Consider the following 19,428-nt stretch of genomic DNA (forward strand, 5'->3'; position numbering starts at 1 on the left):
GAGGCGCGAGTTCCCTTTGTAATGAGACGCAGCACAGGTGTCAAGAATCCCACCTTGGTGCTGGGTGCAGCCTCCCGAGCGTTGTTATTTGCTGTACAGGAGTCTGCGCTGTCGTGTTATCCCCTGGCCTAGCGCCGTTAGCGCTGCCCATCTTCTGGCATCATGTAATGTCGGCCGGTGCGGTTCGCGATGACCATGAATCCCAGCCCCGCAGTGTCTTAACATTGTTAAAACACTGCGGGGCTGGGATTCAGGGCCTGGCGCAGCACATATGTTGGCCTCTCACACTCGGGTCCTTACACCCGCTTCAGACTGTGCGGCGTCATCTGATCCCTTATCGCATGCCACGGCCATGAAGCCGCACAGTCCGAACAAGGCGGAAGGAGAGGAGGGACAGGCGAACTGATGCACTGATCCTGCCCATCAATCACACCCTCGCAGTCCCAATAAATAAGACACCGAGGGGCGTTGTGCGGGTCAGGGCGGCCGCAGAGGCGCAGCCAGCCAAACAATGATGCCAGAAGACGGGCAGCGCTACCAAGGGGGTTGCAGCGTGTCATTACAAAGGAAAGTCACACCACCGGGACGGTTAAATGGTCACACAGAGGACACATTGCGGACGTGTTTTCAGTTCCACATGTGCGAGGAGAATACGTTTCTGAGCCACCTTGCACACATGCAGCATTACCGCTGTACAAGGTGGCTGGATAACGTAAAAACGCCTGGGGGAGGGGGGACAGGTTCCCTTCAATTTCAGTTCTTGTGTCTGCGTGGCTTTTGCAGGACACGATGCCGGCTGCACAGCAGGGGAACAGCTGGCGGTGCTGGACCCCACTGACACATTGGCTGGTGTTTTTCTCTGTGCAGCTAGCACATCTGGGCAAAAACTGGCGGTGTGTTAGAGCCCAGGGACAGCAGGAGGAGGAGCAGGAGGAGGAGGAGCAGGGGGAGGGGAGTGTAGGCCGAAGCCTGCACTGGCGGCAGCTTTGGGTGTGTTGTGTCTGCGTGGCTTTTGCAGGACACGTTGCCGGCTACACAGCAGGGGAACAGCTGGCGGTGCTGGACCCCACTGACACATTGGCGAGGTGTTTGGCTCTGTGCAGCCAGCACTTCCGGACAGCAACTAGCGTTGTTGGAGCCCGGGCTCTGCAGGTGGAGCAGAGTGTAGGCCGAAGCCTACTTGAACCGATTTCAAAGGTCACCTTTAACCCCCCCTCAGGGGTTAGAAAGTAGAAGAGCCACAGCTTATGCAGCAGTAGTGCTGCACAAGTCAAAGGTTGCTCTTTTAATTTTTCTCCTTGCACACGCTGAATGAAACACGTATAACATTTAGCCCTTTATACAGTCAAACTGTGTAATGGAGGCGCGAGTTCCCTTTGTAATGAGACGCAGCACAGGTGTCAAGAATCCCACCTTGGTGCTGGGTGCAGCCTCCCGAGCGTTGTTATTTGCTGTACAGGAGTCTGCGCTGTCGTGTTATCCCCTGGCCTAGCGCCGTTAGCGCTGCCCATCTTCTGGCATCATGTAATGTCGGCCGGTGCGGTTCGCGATGACCATGAATCCCAGCCCCGCAGTGTCTTAACATTGTTAAAACACTGCGGGGCTGGGATTCAGGGCCTGGCGCAGCACATATGTTGGCCTCTCACACTCGGGTCCTTACACCCGCTTCAGACTGTGCGGCGTCATCTGATCCCTTATCGCATGCCACGGCCATGAAGCCGCACAGTCCGAACAAGGCGGAAGGAGAGGAGGGACAGGCGAACTGATGCACTGATCCTGCCCATCAATCACACCCTCGCAGTCCCAATAAATAAGACACCGAGGGGCGTTGTGCGGGTCAGGGCGGCCGCAGAGGCGCAGCCAGCCAAACAATGATGCCAGAAGACGGGCAGCGCTACCAAGGGGGTTGCAGCGTGTCATTACAAAGGAAAGTCACACCACCGGGACGGTTAAATGGTCACACAGAGGACACATTGCGGACGTGTTTTCAGTTCCACATGTGCGAGGAGAATACGTTTCTGAGCCACCTTGCACACATGCAGCATTACCGCTGTACAAGGTGGCTGGATAACGTAAAAACGCCTGGGGGAGGGGGGACAGGTTCCCTTCAATTTCAGTTCTTGTGTCTGCGTGGCTTTTGCAGGACACGATGCCGGCTGCACAGCAGGGGAACAGCTGGCGGTGCTGGACCCCACTGACACATTGGCTGGTGTTTTTCTCTGTGCAGCTAGCACATCTGGGCAAAAACTGGCGGTGTGTTAGAGCCCAGGGACAGCAGGAGGAGGAGCAGGAGGAGGAGGAGCAGGGGGAGGGGAGTGTAGGCCGAAGCCTGCACTGGCGGCAGCTTTGGGTGTGTTGTGTCTGCGTGGCTTTTGCAGGACACGTTGCCGGCTACACAGCAGGGGAACAGCTGGCGGTGCTGGACCCCACTGACACATTGGCGAGGTGTTTGGCTCTGTGCAGCCAGCACTTCCGGACAGCAACTAGCGTTGTTGGAGCCCGGGCTCTGCAGGTGGAGCAGAGTGTAGGCCGAAGCCTACTTGAACCGATTTCAAAGGTCACCTTTAACCCCCCCTCAGGGGTTAGAAAGTAGAAGAGCCACAGCTTATGCAGCAGTAGTGCTGCACAAGTCAAAGGTTGCTCTTTTAATTTTTCTCCTTGCACACGCTGAATGAAACATGTATAACATTTAGCCCTTTATACAGTCAAACTGTGTAATGGAGGCGCGAGTTCCCTTTGTAATGAGACGCAGCACAGGTGTCAAGAATCCCACCTTGGTGCTGGGTGCAGCCTCCCGAGCGTTGTTATTTGCTGTACAGGAGTCTGCGCTGTCGTGTTATCCCCTGGCCTAGCGCCGTTAGCGCTGCCCATCTTCTGGCATCATGTAATGTCGGCCGGTGCGGTTCGCGATGACCATGAATCCCAGCCCCGCAGTGTCTTAACATTGTTAAAACACTGCGGGGCTGGGATTCAGGGCCTGGCGCAGCACATATGTTGGCCTCTCACACTCGGGTCCTTACACCCGCTTCAGACTGTGCGGCGTCATCTGATCCCTTATCGCATGCCACGGCCATGAAGCCGCACAGTCCGAACAAGGCGGAAGGAGAGGAGGGACAGGCGAACTGATGCACTGATCCTGCCCATCAATCACACCCTCGCAGTCCCAATAAATAAGACACCGAGGGGCGTTGTGCGGGTCAGGGCGGCCGCAGAGGCGCAGCCAGCCAAACAATGATGCCAGAAGACGGGCAGCGCTACCAAGGGGGTTGCAGCGTGTCATTACAAAGGAAAGTCACACCACCGGGACGGTTAAATGGTCACACAGAGGACACATTGCGGACGTGTTTTCAGTTCCACATGTGCGAGGAGAATACGTTTCTGAGCCACCTTGCACACATGCAGCATTACCGCTGTACAAGGTGGCTGGATAACGTAAAAACGCCTGGGGGAGGGGGGACAGGTTCCCTTCAATTTCAGTTCTTGTGTCTGCGTGGCTTTTGCAGGACACGATGCCGGCTGCACAGCAGGGGAACAGCTGGCGGTGCTGGACCCCACTGACACATTGGCTGGTGTTTTTCTCTGTGCAGCTAGCACATCTGGGCAAAAACTGGCGGTGTGTTAGAGCCCAGGGACAGCAGGAGGAGGAGCAGGAGGAGGAGGAGCAGGGGGAGGGGAGTGTAGGCCGAAGCCTGCACTGGCGGCAGCTTTGGGTGTGTTGTGTCTGCGTGGCTTTTGCAGGACACGTTGCCGGCTACACAGCAGGGGAACAGCTGGCGGTGCTGGACCCCACTGACACATTGGCGAGGTGTTTGGCTCTGTGCAGCCAGCACTTCCGGACAGCAACTAGCGTTGTTGGAGCCCGGGCTCTGCAGGTGGAGCAGAGTGTAGGCCGAAGCCTACTTGAACCGATTTCAAAGGTCACCTTTAACCCCCCCTCAGGGGTTAGAAAGTAGAAGAGCCACAGCTTATGCAGCAGTAGTGCTGCACAAGTCAAAGGTTGCTCTTTTAATTTTTCTCCTTGCACACGCTGAATGAAACACGTATAACATTTAGCCCTTTATACAGTCAAACTGTGTAATGGAGGCGCGAGTTCCCTTTGTAATGAGACGCAGCACAGGTGTCAAGAATCCCACCTTGGTGCTGGGTGCAGCCTCCCGAGCGTTGTTATTTGCTGTACAGGAGTCTGCGCTGTCGTGTTATCCCCTGGCCTAGCGCCGTTAGCGCTGCCCATCTTCTGGCATCATGTAATGTCGGCCGGTGCGGTTCGCGATGACCATGAATCCCAGCCCCGCAGTGTCTTAACATTGTTAAAACACTGCGGGGCTGGGATTCAGGGCCTGGCGCAGCACATATGTTGGCCTCTCACACTCGGGTCCTTACACCCGCTTCAGACTGTGCGGCGTCATCTGATCCCTTATCGCATGCCACGGCCATGAAGCCGCACAGTCCGAACAAGGCGGAAGGAGAGGAGGGACAGGCGAACTGATGCACTGATCCTGCCCATCAATCACACCCTCGCAGTCCCAATAAATAAGACACCGAGGGGCGTTGTGCGGGTCAGGGCGGCCGCAGAGGCGCAGCCAGCCAAACAATGATGCCAGAAGACGGGCAGCGCTACCAAGGGGGTTGCAGCGTGTCATTACAAAGGAAAGTCACACCACCGGGACGGTTAAATGGTCACACAGAGGACACATTGCGGACGTGTTTTCAGTTCCACATGTGCGAGGAGAATACGTTTCTGAGCCACCTTGCACACATGCAGCATTACCGCTGTACAAGGTGGCTGGATAACGTAAAAACGCCTGGGGGAGGGGGGACAGGTTCCCTTCAATTTCAGTTCTTGTGTCTGCGTGGCTTTTGCAGGACACGATGCCGGCTGCACAGCAGGGGAACAGCTGGCGGTGCTGGACCCCACTGACACATTGGCTGGTGTTTTTCTCTGTGCAGCTAGCACATCTGGGCAAAAACTGGCGGTGTGTTAGAGCCCAGGGACAGCAGGAGGAGGAGCAGGAGGAGGAGGAGCAGGGGGAGGGGAGTGTAGGCCGAAGCCTGCACTGGCGGCAGCTTTGGGTGTGTTGTGTCTGCGTGGCTTTTGCAGGACACGTTGCCGGCTACACAGCAGGGGAACAGCTGGCGGTGCTGGACCCCACTGACACATTGGCGAGGTGTTTGGCTCTGTGCAGCCAGCACTTCCGGACAGCAACTAGCGTTGTTGGAGCCCGGGCTCTGCAGGTGGAGCAGAGTGTAGGCCGAAGCCTACTTGAACCGATTTCAAAGGTCACCTTTAACCCCCCCTCAGGGGTTAGAAAGTAGAAGAGCCACAGCTTATGCAGCAGTAGTGCTGCACAAGTCAAAGGTTGCTCTTTTAATTTTTCTCCTTGCACACGCTGAATGAAACACGTATAACATTTAGCCCTTTATACAGTCAAACTGTGTAATGGAGGCGCGAGTTCCCTTTGTAATGAGACGCAGCACAGGTGTCAAGAATCCCACCTTGGTGCTGGGTGCAGCCTCCCGAGCGTTGTTATTTGCTGTACAGGAGTCTGCGCTGTCGTGTTATCCCCTGGCCTAGCGCCGTTAGCGCTGCCCATCTTCTGGCATCATGTAATGTCGGCCGGTGCGGTTCGCGATGACCATGAATCCCAGCCCCGCAGTGTCTTAACATTGTTAAAACACTGCGGGGCTGGGATTCAGGGCCTGGCGCAGCACATATGTTGGCCTCTCACACTCGGGTCCTTACACCCGCTTCAGACTGTGCGGCGTCATCTGATCCCTTATCGCATGCCACGGCCATGAAGCCGCACAGTCCGAACAAGGCGGAAGGAGAGGAGGGACAGGCGAACTGATGCACTGATCCTGCCCATCAATCACACCCTCGCAGTCCCAATAAATAAGACACCGAGGGGCGTTGTGTGGGTCAGGGCGGCCGCAGAAGCGCAGCCAGCCAAACAATGATGCCAGAAGACGGGCAGCGTTACCAAGGAGCTTGTTGCGTGTGTCAATACAAAGTCAAATCACACCTGAGGGACGTTTTAATGGTCACAGAGGACACATTTTAGACGTGTTCACTTCAACATGGGCAAGGAGAATAAGTTTCTGAGCCACCTTGAACACATGCAGCATTACTGCTGTTCAAGGTAGCTGTAAAACATAGAAACACCTGGGGGAGGGGGGACAGGTTCCCTTCAATTTCAGTTCTTGTGTCTGCGTGGCGGTCGCAGGACACTTTGCCGGCTACACAGCAGGGGAACAGCTGGCGGTGCTGGACCCCACTGACACATTGGCTGGTGTTTTTCTCTGTGCAGCTAGCACATCTGGGCAAAAACTGGCGGTGTGTTAGAGCCCAGGGACAGCAGGAGGAGCAGGGGGAGCGGAGTGTAGGCCGAAGCCTGCACTCGAGCAAGTTGAAAGGAAACCTTTAACCCCCCCCCCCCCCAGGCGTTTGTAGCTGAAAGAGCCATTGTGTACAGCACTAATGCTGGAAAAGGTAAACTTAGCTCTTTTAATTATGGTCCTTGTACATGCGGAACCTAACATTTATGAAATGTGTCCCCACACAGCGTTAAACCGTCCGGTAGGTGGAACTTTCCTTTGTCGTGTGACGCAGCACAGCCATCATTTTTACCCCCTTGTCGCCGTTCGCCCCCTCCTCAGCGTTGTTTGAATCTGTCCCGGAGCCTGCGCTGTTAGGTTAGCCCATGGCTATGCACACATGTTGCGCTGCCCGTCTTCTGACCTCATTTGGTGTCAGGCTGGCTGCGCCTGTGCGGGTGCGTTGGCCGAGATCCCGCCTCGCAGTGTCGTCTCATGTAATCCCACCGCGGGCCTGTGATCTGTGCCCGTGCGCAGTGCATATCCTCTCCTCTCACTCCCCTCCCTACGGCTTTTTCAGACTGTGCGGTGTCACGGCCGTGGCATGCTATTAGGGACCAGCTGACATCGCACAGTCTGAAGAAGCCGTAGGGAGGGGAGTGAGAGGAGAGGATATGCACTGCGCACGGGCACGGATCACAGGCCCGCGGTGGGATTACATGAGACGACACTGCGAGGCGGGATCTCGGCCAGCGCACCCGCACAGGCGCAGCCAGCCTGACACCAAATGAGGTCAGAAGACGGGCAGCGCAACATGTGTGCATGGCCAAGGGCTAACCTAACAGCGCAGGCTCCGGGACAGATTCAAACAACGCTGAGGAGGGGGCGCACGGCGCCAAGGGGGTAAAAATGATGGCTGTGCTGCGTCACACGACAAAGGAAAGTTCCACCTACCGGACGGTGTAACGCTGTGTGGGGACACATTTCATAAGTGTTTGGTTCAGCATGTGCAAGGAGCATCACGAAAAGAGGCACTTTTTCCCTTTGCATCATCATTACTGCTGCACAAGGTGGCTCCTTCAGTAACAAACGCCTGGGGGGGGGGGGGGTCAGGTTCCCTTACATTTAACTTGTTGTGTCTGCGTGGCGGTCGCAGTACACGTTGCCGTATACACAGCAGGGGACCAGCTGGCGGTGCTGAACCCCACTAACACATTGGCGAGGTGTTTGGCTCTGTGCGTACAGCACTTCTGGACGGCAACTGGCGGTGTTGGAGCCCAGGGACGGGTGGAGGAGGAGGAGGTTGGAGGAGGTAGGAGGGATTGCCACACACACAGCAGGGGAACAGCTGACGTTACTGAACCCCAATAACAGAGGAGGGACTGTTGACTGTGCGTACAGCACTTCTGGACGGCAACTGGCGGTGTTGGAGCCCAGGGACGGGTGGAGGAGGAGGAGGTTGGAGGAGGTAGGAGGGATTGCCACACACACAGCAGGGGAACAGCTGACGTTACTGAACCCCAATAACAGAGGAGGGACTGTTGACTGTGCGTACAGCACTTCTGGACGGCAACTGGCGGTGTTGGAGCCCAGGGACGGGTGGAGGAGGAGGAGGTAGGAGGAGGTAGGAGGGATTGCCACACACACAGCAGGGGAACAGCTGACGTTACTGAACCCCAATAACAGAGGAGGGACTGTTGACTGTGCGTACAGCACTTCTGGACGGCAACTGGCGGTGTTGGAGCCCAGGGACGGGTGGAGGAGGAGGAGGTTGGAGGAGGTAGGAGGGATTGCCACACACACAGCAGGGGAACAGCTGACGTTACTGAACCCCAATAACAGAGGAGGGACTGTTGACTGTGCGTACAGCACTTCTGGACGGCAACTGGCGGTGTTGGAGCCCAGAGACGGGTGGAGGAGGAGGAGGTTGGAGGAGGTAGGAGGGATTGCCACACACACAGCAGGGGAACAGCTGACGTTACTGAACCCCAATAACAGAGGAGGGACTGTTGACTGTGCGTACAGCACTTCTGGACGGCAACTGGCGGTGTTGGAGCCCAGGGACGGGTGGAGGAGGAGGAGGTTGGAGGAGGTAGGAGGGATTGCCACACACACAGCAGGGGAACAGCTGACGTTACTGAACCCCAATAACAGAGGAGGGACTGTTGACTGTGCGTACAGCACTTCTGGACGGCAACTGGCGGTGTTGGAGCCCAGGGACGGGTGGAGGAGGAGGAGGTTGGAGGAGGTAGGAGGGATTGCCACACACACAGCAGGGGAACAGCTGACGTTACTGAACCCCAATAACAGAGGAGGGACTGTTGACTGTGCGTACAGCACTTCTGGACGGCAACTGGCGGTGTTGGAGCCCAGAGACGGGTGGAGGAGGAGGAGGTTGGAGGAGGTAGGAGGGATTGCCACACACACAGCAGGGGAACAGCTGACGTTACTGAACCCCAATAACAGAGGAGGGACTGTTGACTGTGCGTACAGCACTTCTGGACGGCAACTGGCGGTGTTGGAGCCCAGGGACGGGTGGAGGAGGAGGAGGTTGGAGGAGGTAGGAGGGATTGCCACACACACAGCAGGGGAACAGCTGACGTTACTGAACCCCAATAACAGAGGAGGGACTGTTGACTGTGCGTACAGCACTTCTGGACGGCAACTGGCGGTGTTGGAGCCCAGGGACGGGTGGAGGAGGAGGAGGTTGGAGGAGGTAGGAGGGATTGCCACACACACAGCAGGGGAACAGCTGACGTTACTGAACCCCAATAACAGAGGAGGGACTGTTGACTGTGCGTACAGCACTTCTGGACGGCAACTGGCGGTGTTGGAGCCCAGGGACGGGTGGAGGAGGAGGAGGTTGGAGGAGGTAGGAGGGATTGCCACACACACAGCAGGGGAACAGCTGACGTTACTGAACCCCAATAACAGAGGAGGGACTGTTGACTGTGCGTACAGCACTTCTGGACGGCAACTGGCGGTGTTGGAGCCCAGGGACGGGTGGAGGAGGAGGAGGTTGGAGGAGGTAGGAGGGATTGCCACACACACAGCAGGGGAACAGCTGACGTTACTGAACCCCAATAACAGAGGAGGGACTGTTGACTGTGCGTACAGCACTTCTGGACGGCAACTGGCGGTGTTGGAGCCCAGGGACGGGTGGAGGAGGAGGAGGTTGGAGGAGGTAGGAGGGATTGCCACACACACAGCAGGGGAACAGCTGACGTTACTGAACCCCAATAACAGAGGAGGGACTGTTGACTGTGCGTACAGCACTTCTGGACGGCAACTGGCGGTGTTGGAGCCCAGGGACGGGTGGAGGAGGAGGAGGTTGGAGGAGGTAGGAGGGATTGCCACACACACAGCAGGGGAACAGCTGACGTTACTGAACCCCAATAACAGAGGAGGGACTGTTGACTGTGCGTACAGCACTTCTGGACGGCAACTGGCGGTGTTGGAGCCCAGGGACAGGTGGAAAAGCAGAGGAACACAATGTAGGCCGAAGCCTGAGAAAGTCGAAAGGGAACCTTTAACCCCCCCCCAAGGCGTTTGTAGCTGAAAGAGCCAGCTTGTGCAGCACAAAAGATGCAAAAGGAAAAGGTGGCTCTTTTCATCATGCTCCTTGCAAACACAGAACTAAACACTTATAAAATGTGTCCCCTGCAACCGTAAAACCGTCCCGGATGGGGGACTTTCCTTCGTAATGTGACGCAGCCCAGCCGTCATTCCTACCCCCCCGGCGCCGCGCACCGGCTCCTCAGCGTTGTTTTATTCCGTCAAGGAGCCTGCGCTGTTATGTTATCCCGTGGCCAGGCACACTTAGCGCTGCCCGTCTTCTGGCATCATTTGGTGTCTGGATGGCTGCGCCTGTGCGGCCGCGCTGGCAGAGAGCCCGCCTCGCAGTGTCTTCTGATTTAATCCCACTGGGGGCCTGGGATCCATGGACATGCGCAGTGCATATCTGAACCTCCACCTCTCACTCATCTCCCTATGGCTTCTTCAGACTGTGCGGTGTCACGGCCGTGGCATGCTGTTAGGGACCAGCTGACACCGAACAGTCTGAAGAAGCCATAGGGAAATGAGTGAGAGGTGGAGGTTCAGATATGCACTGCGCATGTCCATGGATCCCAGGCCCCCAGTGGGATTAAATCAGAAGACACTGCGAGGCGGGCTCTCTGCCAGCGCGGCCGCACAGGCGCAGCCATCCAGACACCAAATGATGCCAGAAGACGGGCAGCGCTAAGTGTGCCTGGCCACGGGATAACATAACAGCGCAGGCTCCAGGACGGAATAAAACAACGCTGAGGAGCCGGTGCGCGGCGCCGGGGGGGTAGGAATGACGGCTGGGCTGCGTCACATTACGAAGTAAAGTCCCACCTCCGGGACGGTTTTACGGTATCAGTGGACACATTTTATAAGTGTTAAGTTCTGCGTGTGCAAGGAGCTAAACAAAAATAGCTACCTTTTCCTTGGGCAGCATTACTGCTGCACAAGGTGGCTCTTTCAGTAACAAACGCCTTGGGGGGGGGGGGACAGATTCCCTTACATTTCAGTTGTTGTGTCAGCGTGGCGGTCGCAGGACACATTGCCGGCTACACAGCTGGGGATCAGCTGACATTACTGAAACCCAATAACACTGGGTCGTATGTTTTGACTGTGCAGACGGCACGTCTGAGCCTCAACTGGCGGTGTTGGAGCCCAGGAATTTAAGTTCAGGTGGTAGAAAGATGAACACAACAGGAGACCTGGATAACGTATACAGTGACCTAATTATTCAATCAGGAGGAGGAGTGGCAAATTCCGGCGAGATCCAGGCCTTGTTCATTTTCAGGAAAGTAAGCCGGTCAACGTTATCGGAGGATAGTCGCATGCGACGGTCAGTTAGTACACCACCTGCAGCACTAAAGACACGTTCCGATAATACACTGGCCGCAGGGCAAGACAGCACCTCCAATGCATACTGGCTTAGCTCTGGCCATGTATCCAGCTTTGAGACCCAAAACTTGAAAGGGGAAGAGCCGTCTGGGAGTACAGCAAGAGGGCAAGACATGTAGTCTGTCACCATCTGACGGAACCGTTGCCTCCTGCTGACTGGAGCCGTCTGTGATGGTGTAGACTTTTGTGGCGGGCACAGAAAACTGTGCCACAGTTCGGCCATACTGGTCTTGCCTTGGGCAGAGGCACTGCTTCTGCTCCCTCTTTGTGCAGAGCCTCCACCACGGCCTGGACGCACTGAGCTGCTTTGGAATGCACTAGCAGCACTTCTCTCAGTTGGAATGGAGAAGATGATGGAATTGACCAGTGTGTCTTGGTACTCCCGCATTTTTCGCTCCCGGTTCAACGGTGTGATGAGGCTTTCTACGTTGTCCCGGTAGCGAGGATCGAGGAGGGTGAACACCCAATAATCAGACATGTTGAGAATGTGGGCGATGCGGCGGTCGTTTCTCAGGCACTGCAGCATGTAATCCACCATGTGCTGCAGACTGCCAACTGCCCAAGAAACGCTGTCCCCTGCTGGAGGCGTGATCTCTGCCCGCTCGTCATCACCCCACCCTCGCTGTACACACTGAGTACTGGACAATTGTGTAACTCCCTCCTCTGGACGGATGTCTTCCTCCTCCATTGACTCCTCCTCATCCTCCTCACAAACGGTCCCCTGCCTACGCGTTTGTGAGGAACCACGTGGCGCTGACTGTCCAGAAGATGATGGAAATGGTGAATCCTCATCCTCCACCTCTTCCACAACATCATCCCTTAGCGCTTGCAGTGATTTTTCAAGCAGGCAGATAAGGGGGACAGTCATGCTGACTAGTGCATCATCTGCACTCGCCATCCGCGTGGAATAATCAAAGGGACGCAAAACCTGGCAGACGTCATTCATAGTGGCCCACTCTGTGGTTGTGAAGTCTGTACGGCGCTGACTGCGACTTTTTTGCGCCTGAAGCAGCTGGTACTCCATTACAGCTTGCTGCTGCTCACACAACCGCTCCAACATATGTAACGTGGAATTCCACCTGGTAGGTAGGTCACATATGATGCGATGTTCCGGCAGGCGGTGTCGGCGCTGCAGAGCCGCAATGCGCGCTTTTGCCGTGCTGGAACGCCGCAAGTGAGCACACTCTAGGCGGACCTTGTGCAGCAGTGCATCAAGATCCGGATAGTCCCTCAAAAAGCTCTGCACGACCAAATTGAGCACATGTGCCAGACATGGGATGTGAGTGAGGTTACCGAGGCCCAGAGCTGCCACCAGATTTCGGCCATTATCACACACTACCATGCCTGGCTGGAGATTCGCTGGCACAAACCACACATCGCTCTCCTGCTTGATGGCATTCCAGAGCTCCTGCGCTGTGTGGCTACGATTCCCCAAGAAAATTAATTTCAAGACGGCCTGTTGACGTTTGGCCACGGCTGTGCTCATGTCGGTCGTAACAGGTACACGTTCATCACGGGTCCATGTGGAGGTGGACTGTGACGGCTCCTGCAGCGATGATTCTGAGGAACTGGTGTAAGAGGAGGAGTCAATGCGTACAGAATGGATTCCTGCAATCCTTGGAGTGGGCAGGACACGTCCTGCGCCACTCGCACGGTCTGTACCCGGCTCAACGACATTAACCCAATGGGCAGTGAGGGAAAGGTATCGCCCCTGTCCATGTTGACTGGTCCACGCATCGGTGGTGAGGTGGACCTTGCTACTGACGGCGTTCAGTAGCGCGTGTTTTATGTGTCCCTCCACATGCTTCTGCAGGGCAGGGACGGCTTGCCTGCTGAAGTAAAAGCGGCTGGGCACTTTGTACTGTGGGACTGCCAATGACATGAAGTCACGGAAGCTGTCAGTCTCCACCAGCCTGAATGACAGCATTTCCAGTGACAGAAGTTTGGCAATGCCTGCAGTCAGAGCCTGTGCTCGTGGGTGGTTTGACGAGAAAGGCCGCCTTTTCTCCCATGCCTGTACTACCGATGGCTGTAGACTGGGCTGGGAGTGTGTGGATGACTGGGAAAGTGGCGCTGCGGGTGGAATTACAGCGGGTCTCTGGACAACAGGGGCAGAGGTTCTTCCACGGCGATCCTGGGAGGACGCCGAACCAGCTGCGTGTGAGGTAGAGGAAGAGGCAACACGAGCTGAAGAGGTGGTAGCTGCCGCTGTTGGTTGGCCTACCTCTTCAGTGTGTTTTTCTAACTCCGCCGGGTGCCTGTTGCGCACATGTTTCCACATGTTGGAGGTATTGAGGTTGCTGACATTTCGACCTCTTTTGACTTTTTGATGACACACGTTGCATCTGACATAGCAAATGTCATCTGCAACTGTGTCAAAAAAGGACCAGGCACTGCAAGTCTTGGGAGCGCCCTTTTTGGCTTTTGGAAGAGACATGCTCCTAACGGGTGCCAAAGCGGAGGCTGCAGGATCCGCAGTCTTCCCCCTCCCTCTCCCTCTTTGGGCCGTACGGGGAATCTCTTCCTCAGAGCTGCTCCCACCACCTTCCTGTCCCTCACGCCAAGATGGGTCGAGGACCTCATCATCTACACTACCCTCTGCCCCCAACTGCTCCTCCTGGGTAGTCTCAGCAGCAGAGCACGCACCAGTAAGTGGCACCTGAGTGTCATCATCAGCTGATGCGGCCTGCGATGTGGTGACCGGAGCCACTGGCCCACCCGCCTCTTCAGAGGAAGACAGAAAAAGCTGTTGGGCATCACTGCACCCTGCCTCTTCTTCCATTTCTCCAATGCTGCTTGGCTGGCCCCCTGTTTCCAAGCCAAGAGATTCAGAGAACAGAAGTAGAGACGGCTCCTGTCCTGGGCTCTCTGTCTGCCTGGGCAATTTGGCAGGTGGTGAAGAGACAGATGGCTGCTCTCCAGTGCTCTGTGTCTGAGAGGATGTGGCACTAATGGAAGTTGATGCATTAGCTGCCATCCATCCGACAACAGCTTCAATTTGTTCTTCACGCAGCAGCGGTGTACGGCGCTCGGACACAAAGCTTCGCATGAACGACTGTTGCCTGGTGAAAGTGGGTGCTGATGAGTCACCGGTGCCCGCAGCAGGCACAGAATCCCCACGTCCCCTCCCTGCTCCGCGACGGCTCCCACGCCCCCGTGCCTTACTCACTGCCTTCTTCATCTTGGTTGACTGATAAAGATAAGCAGAAAAGTACTAACGGATTTGTGTGCTTATTCCTGAGCAACTCCTCCTAACAGGTATAAGAAGCACTAATTATCTAAAGTGTGGACTAGACACAAATATGAGCTAATGTGGCCTACAGAAATGTAAAGTGGTGTAACTGGTGTGTTTGGTGAACTTTATTATTTATTTATTTTTTGGGGGCTGAACTGACAACAGATAGAGCTGCAGTCACACGGAGACCGTGCAGACAGACGTAAACGGCGCTACAAGGCCCAAAAACCCTCCTCTACTTTATCCTATGTAGTGTTTTTCCACAAATTAGCTGGAGACGGGTGGAAAGACACTAATAGGATTTTTTTGAATAAATTAGCAGCAGACTACACTATTTTGAAAAAAAAGAAAATTGATTTGGCGGTATGACGCAGTGAAAAACCCTGAGCTGGAGACAACCAGGCTATAGCTGCTCACAGATTACAGGGCGAGCTGCAGTCACACGGAGACCGTGCAGACAGCCGTAAACGGCGCTGCAAGGCCCAAAAACCCTCCTCTACTTTATCCTATGTAGTGTTTTTCCACAAATTAGCTGGAGACGGGTGGAAAGACACTAATAGGATTTTTTTAAATTAATTAGCAGCAGACTACACTACTTTGAAAAAAAAGAAAATTGATTTGGCGGTATGACGCAGTGAAAAACCCTGAGCTGGAGACAACCAGGCTACAGCTGCTCACAGATTACAGGGCGAGCTGCAGTCACACGGAGACCGTGCAGACAGCCGTAAACGGCGCTGCAAGGCCCAAAAACCCTCCTCTACTTTATCCTATGTAGTGTTTTTCCACAAATTAGCTGGAGACGGGTGGAAAGACACTAATAGGATTTTTTTAAATTAATTAGCAGCAGACTACACTACTTTGAAAAAAAAGAAAATTGATTTGGCGGTATGACGCAGTGAAAAACCCTGAGCTGGAGACAACCAGGCTACAGCTGCTCACAGATTACAGGGCGAGCTGCAGTCACACGGAGACCGTGCAGACAGCCGTAAACGGCGCTGCAAGGCCCAAAAACCCTCCTCTACTTTATCCTATGTAGTGTTTTTCCACAAATTAGCTGGAGACGGGTGGAAAGACACTAATAGGATTTTTTTAAATTAATTAGCAGCAGACTACACTACTTTGAAAAAAAAGAAAATTGATTTGGCGGTATGACGCAGTGAAAAACCCTGAGCTGGAGACAACCAGGCTACAGCTGCTCACAGATTACAGGGCGAGCTGCAGTCACACGGAGACCGTGCAGACAGCCGTAAACGGCGCTGCAAGGCCCAAAAACCCTCCTCTACTTTATCCTATGTAGTGTTTTTCCACAAATTAGCTGGAGACGGGTGGAAAGACACTAATAGGATTTTTTAAAATTAATTAGCAGCAGACTACACTACTTTGAAAAAAAAGAAAATTGATTTGGCGGTATGACGCAGTGAAAAACCCTGAGCTGGAGACAACCAGGCTACAGCTGCTCACAGATTACAGGGCGAGCTGCAGTCACACGGAGACCGTGCAGACAGCCGTAAACGGCGCTGCAAGGCCCAAAAACCCTCCTCTACTTTATCCTATGTAGTGTTTTTCCACAAATTAGCTGGAGACGGGTGGAAAGACACTAATAGGATTTTTTTGAATAAATTAGCAGCAGACTACACTACTTGGGAAAAAAAAAAAAAAAGGAACAGTATGAGGCAATGAACCACCCTCCCTGAACTGAATACAACCAACTATGGATGGCCTATGTGGCTGCACTCAGACTGGAGACTGGGCTGCACTCACACACACACACACACAGACCCTGCAGATCGCTGTGAAAACAGCGCTACAAGGCAAAAGCAAGGTGAATAGTAGGTGAACACAGCGGTTGCTAAATTAGCCTTTGGAAAGCACAAAGAAGCAAATCGCTATCTCTAAACTGTCCCTCAGTCAGCAAACAGCGTCCTGTCACTAACTGAATTCACAGCAGAGTGATCGCAAAATGGCGCCAGCGACTTTTAAACTGCATCATGACATCATTACACCAGCCAATCACAGCCTTGCCAGTAGTTTCATGCCCTCCATGCTAAACAGGATGTGCCCACACTTGGAATCAATCTCATTGGCTGAATTTCTGCTTTTTGAATCTTAGAACTTCCGATTCCGGTATCCGATACGCGGCAAGTATCGGAATCCCGGTATCGGAATTCCGATACCGCAAGTATCGGCCGATACCCGATACTTGCGGTATCGGAATGCTCAACACTAGTTAAGAGATGTGTTTTAAGGTCTATATTTCTGTAAATGGTTTAGTATGGGGTCTCTCTTAGTTTATGGGGTCTGAATGTCAAGGGTCTAGTCTCTCGTTTATATTTAAGGTGTCTGATCTGGGATCTGTATTTGGGGGTTTTCTTTTGGCATCTGTATTTGTTTAGGGCCTGTATTTATAGGGTCTCTTCTGGGATCTATTTGTTTAGCTGTCTGGTATGGGATCTGATCTGGGGTCTGTATTTTGAGGGTCAGGTCTAAAGATTAAACAAGTTGTCTGTATTTAGGGATCTGGGGGTCTATATTTGTTTCTGGATCTGCTCTGGAGGGGTCTGTATTTATTTTAAGGTTTGGTTTGGGTCATTATTTACGGTCTGATCTGGGTCTGTATTTATTTAGGTATCTGTTCTATAGGGGTCTGTATTTATTTAGGGATCTGTTCTATAGGGGTCTGTATTTAGTTTAAGGTTTGGTCTGGGTGATTATTTACAGTCTGATCTGGCTCTGTATTTAGGGATCTGTGGGTCTGTATTTATTTGGGAGTCTATTTAGTTTGAGGTCTGGTCTAGGTCATTTATGATTCTGGGGTCTGTATTTGTGGGTCTGGTCTAGTCTGTATTTTGGAGATTATATAAGGTGTCTGTAATTATTTAGTGATCTGGGGGTGTATTTGTTTTGAGGTCTGTTCTGGGCGTCTGTATTTAGAGATTTTGAGGTCTTTTTTGGGGAGTTTGTTCTTTTGGGGGGTGGTCTGTATTTAGTTTAAGGTCTGAGTCATTATTTAGGGGTCTGGTCTGGGGTCATGTTGTATATAAGCAGACAGGACTTAATATATTGCTTTTCAGAGTCTCTTTGGTGTCACTTCTCTATAGTAAGACCTCAGCGAGGGGGAAGTAGCTTGCTTCTTTTCCTACTTTGCTTCCTATAGAAATCCATAGGGCCACAGCTGGGACATCCCTGAAGAATCCTGTTACTTTTAGCATTGAAGTAGGATAGCAGAATATAGACGGACACACATTTGCTCTCCCCGTGGTTGCTAATAGCCTCATAAGCGCCTTCTCTGCGGTGTGATGGGCGCTCGCTGTCTGGCCAGTTATAAATACTCTGTGCTTTCTCAGGATTTTTATTTTCATGCCGTCTGCTGGGAAGAGTGACTTGTTCCATCTCTGGGATTGCAGCCGTCCAGCCGAGGTCACGTCACATCCTCTGTGTTGGAAGTTCATTTATAGAAGGGATTGCCCTTTTATCAGCACATGGTTCCCATAGTAAAGAGATGTACATCCTCTCATAGATTATATGTGCAGGGGAAGGGCAGATAATATTCTTTTTCATGTCATTTAAAGGGAACCACTCCCATGTCTAATAAAAAGAACAAAGAAAGCTGCCTCACTAGTGCCACCGAAGGTAGCTAGCCTGTAAGTCTATGTCTGACCACAAGTACGTGCTTTCTCCAGCCAGTTGCAACACAAAGCTTGGGAAAGGACGCGGTCGATCACAAACTCTTTCCAAAAGAAGAAAGAGCCCCCGTAAACTTTCGTCGAGCCAGAAGGATTCATCTTACCCCTGGCTTCAGCATGGGCTGCCCACCAGCATCCAGCAAGAGCCATCATTGAGGATTTACTCCACCAGAGGACAAGTGGGGTTCTCGTATCCTTGGGTCACCATATCTGGACACCTTAGGTCTTTGATCTGCCCAGTCTCTTGGCATTGATTGATGTGACCATTGGGCCAACCCGCAAAGACCCAAAACCAAACCTACCTGCATGTAACATACCCATCCTTACCAGAGGTCTTGGTTTAGGCATGGTAAGAAGTAGAACCACACTTCTTCTCGAAAACATCCCAGTCCCAGGCTCCCAAAATACTGTCCCAGCTGAGACATGGTATACACAAAATTCAGACCCCTATATTAATACAGACCCTACCTTTTACTTACAGATGCTATGTATACAGATTTCGAACCAGACTCTCAAAATACAGATCCTGGACCAGACCTTGAAAAAAAGACAAACATACAGACCCTACCCCCAATTACAGACCCCAGACACTATATATTCAAACTCCAGACCATCAAAATAGACACCAGACCTGACCCTTTTAATGAGGACCCCAGACCAGACATCTTTGTATACAAACTCCAGACAACACTCCAAAAATACAGACCCCAAACCACACTCTCAAAATATAGACTTCTACATAAATACAGACCTCAGACCAGACCCCTAAGTTAATAAAGACCCTATCTTCTAGGTACAAATACTATATAGAACACATAACAGACCATGCACTCAAAATACAGACCCAGGACACCCCCCCCCCCCCCCCCAAAAAAAAAAAAAAAAAAAAAAAGAGAAATAAATACAAAAAATACAGACCACCCATAATAAATATATATATACACAAACACCAGTCCAGACACTCAAAATAGAGACCCCCTAATTAAAGCAGAACCCGCCCCCTAGATACAGACCTCAGACCAGTTACTATATGTGTAAACTCCAGACCATCGAAATAGACACCTGACCCTTAAATACAGAAATTAGACCTGACCCCTTTAATAAAGACCCCAGACCGGACATCTTGTATGCAAACTCAAGACAACATCCCCAATATATAGACAATGGTCCACTAAATAAATACCATCTCCAGTCTTGCCCCCTAGATAGAGGCCCCAATTCAGACCCCTACAGAAATACAGACCCCAGATCAGGTATCTTAAA

At 52.9% G+C, this 19,428-nt stretch overlaps 1 protein-coding gene across 4 annotated transcripts in view; it reads left to right on the forward strand.

The window, feature by feature from the left end:
* Window positions 1-19,428, forward strand: part of CDC42BPA (CDC42 binding protein kinase alpha) — a 178,638-nt gene that overhangs the window by 97,271 nt on the left and 61,939 nt on the right. The window lies entirely within an intron of this gene.

This window comes from Ranitomeya variabilis, chromosome 2 (genome assembly GCF_051348905.1).
Source record: "Ranitomeya variabilis isolate aRanVar5 chromosome 2, aRanVar5.hap1, whole genome shotgun sequence".
NCBI classification, from domain to species: Eukaryota; Metazoa; Chordata; class Amphibia; order Anura; family Dendrobatidae; genus Ranitomeya; species Ranitomeya variabilis.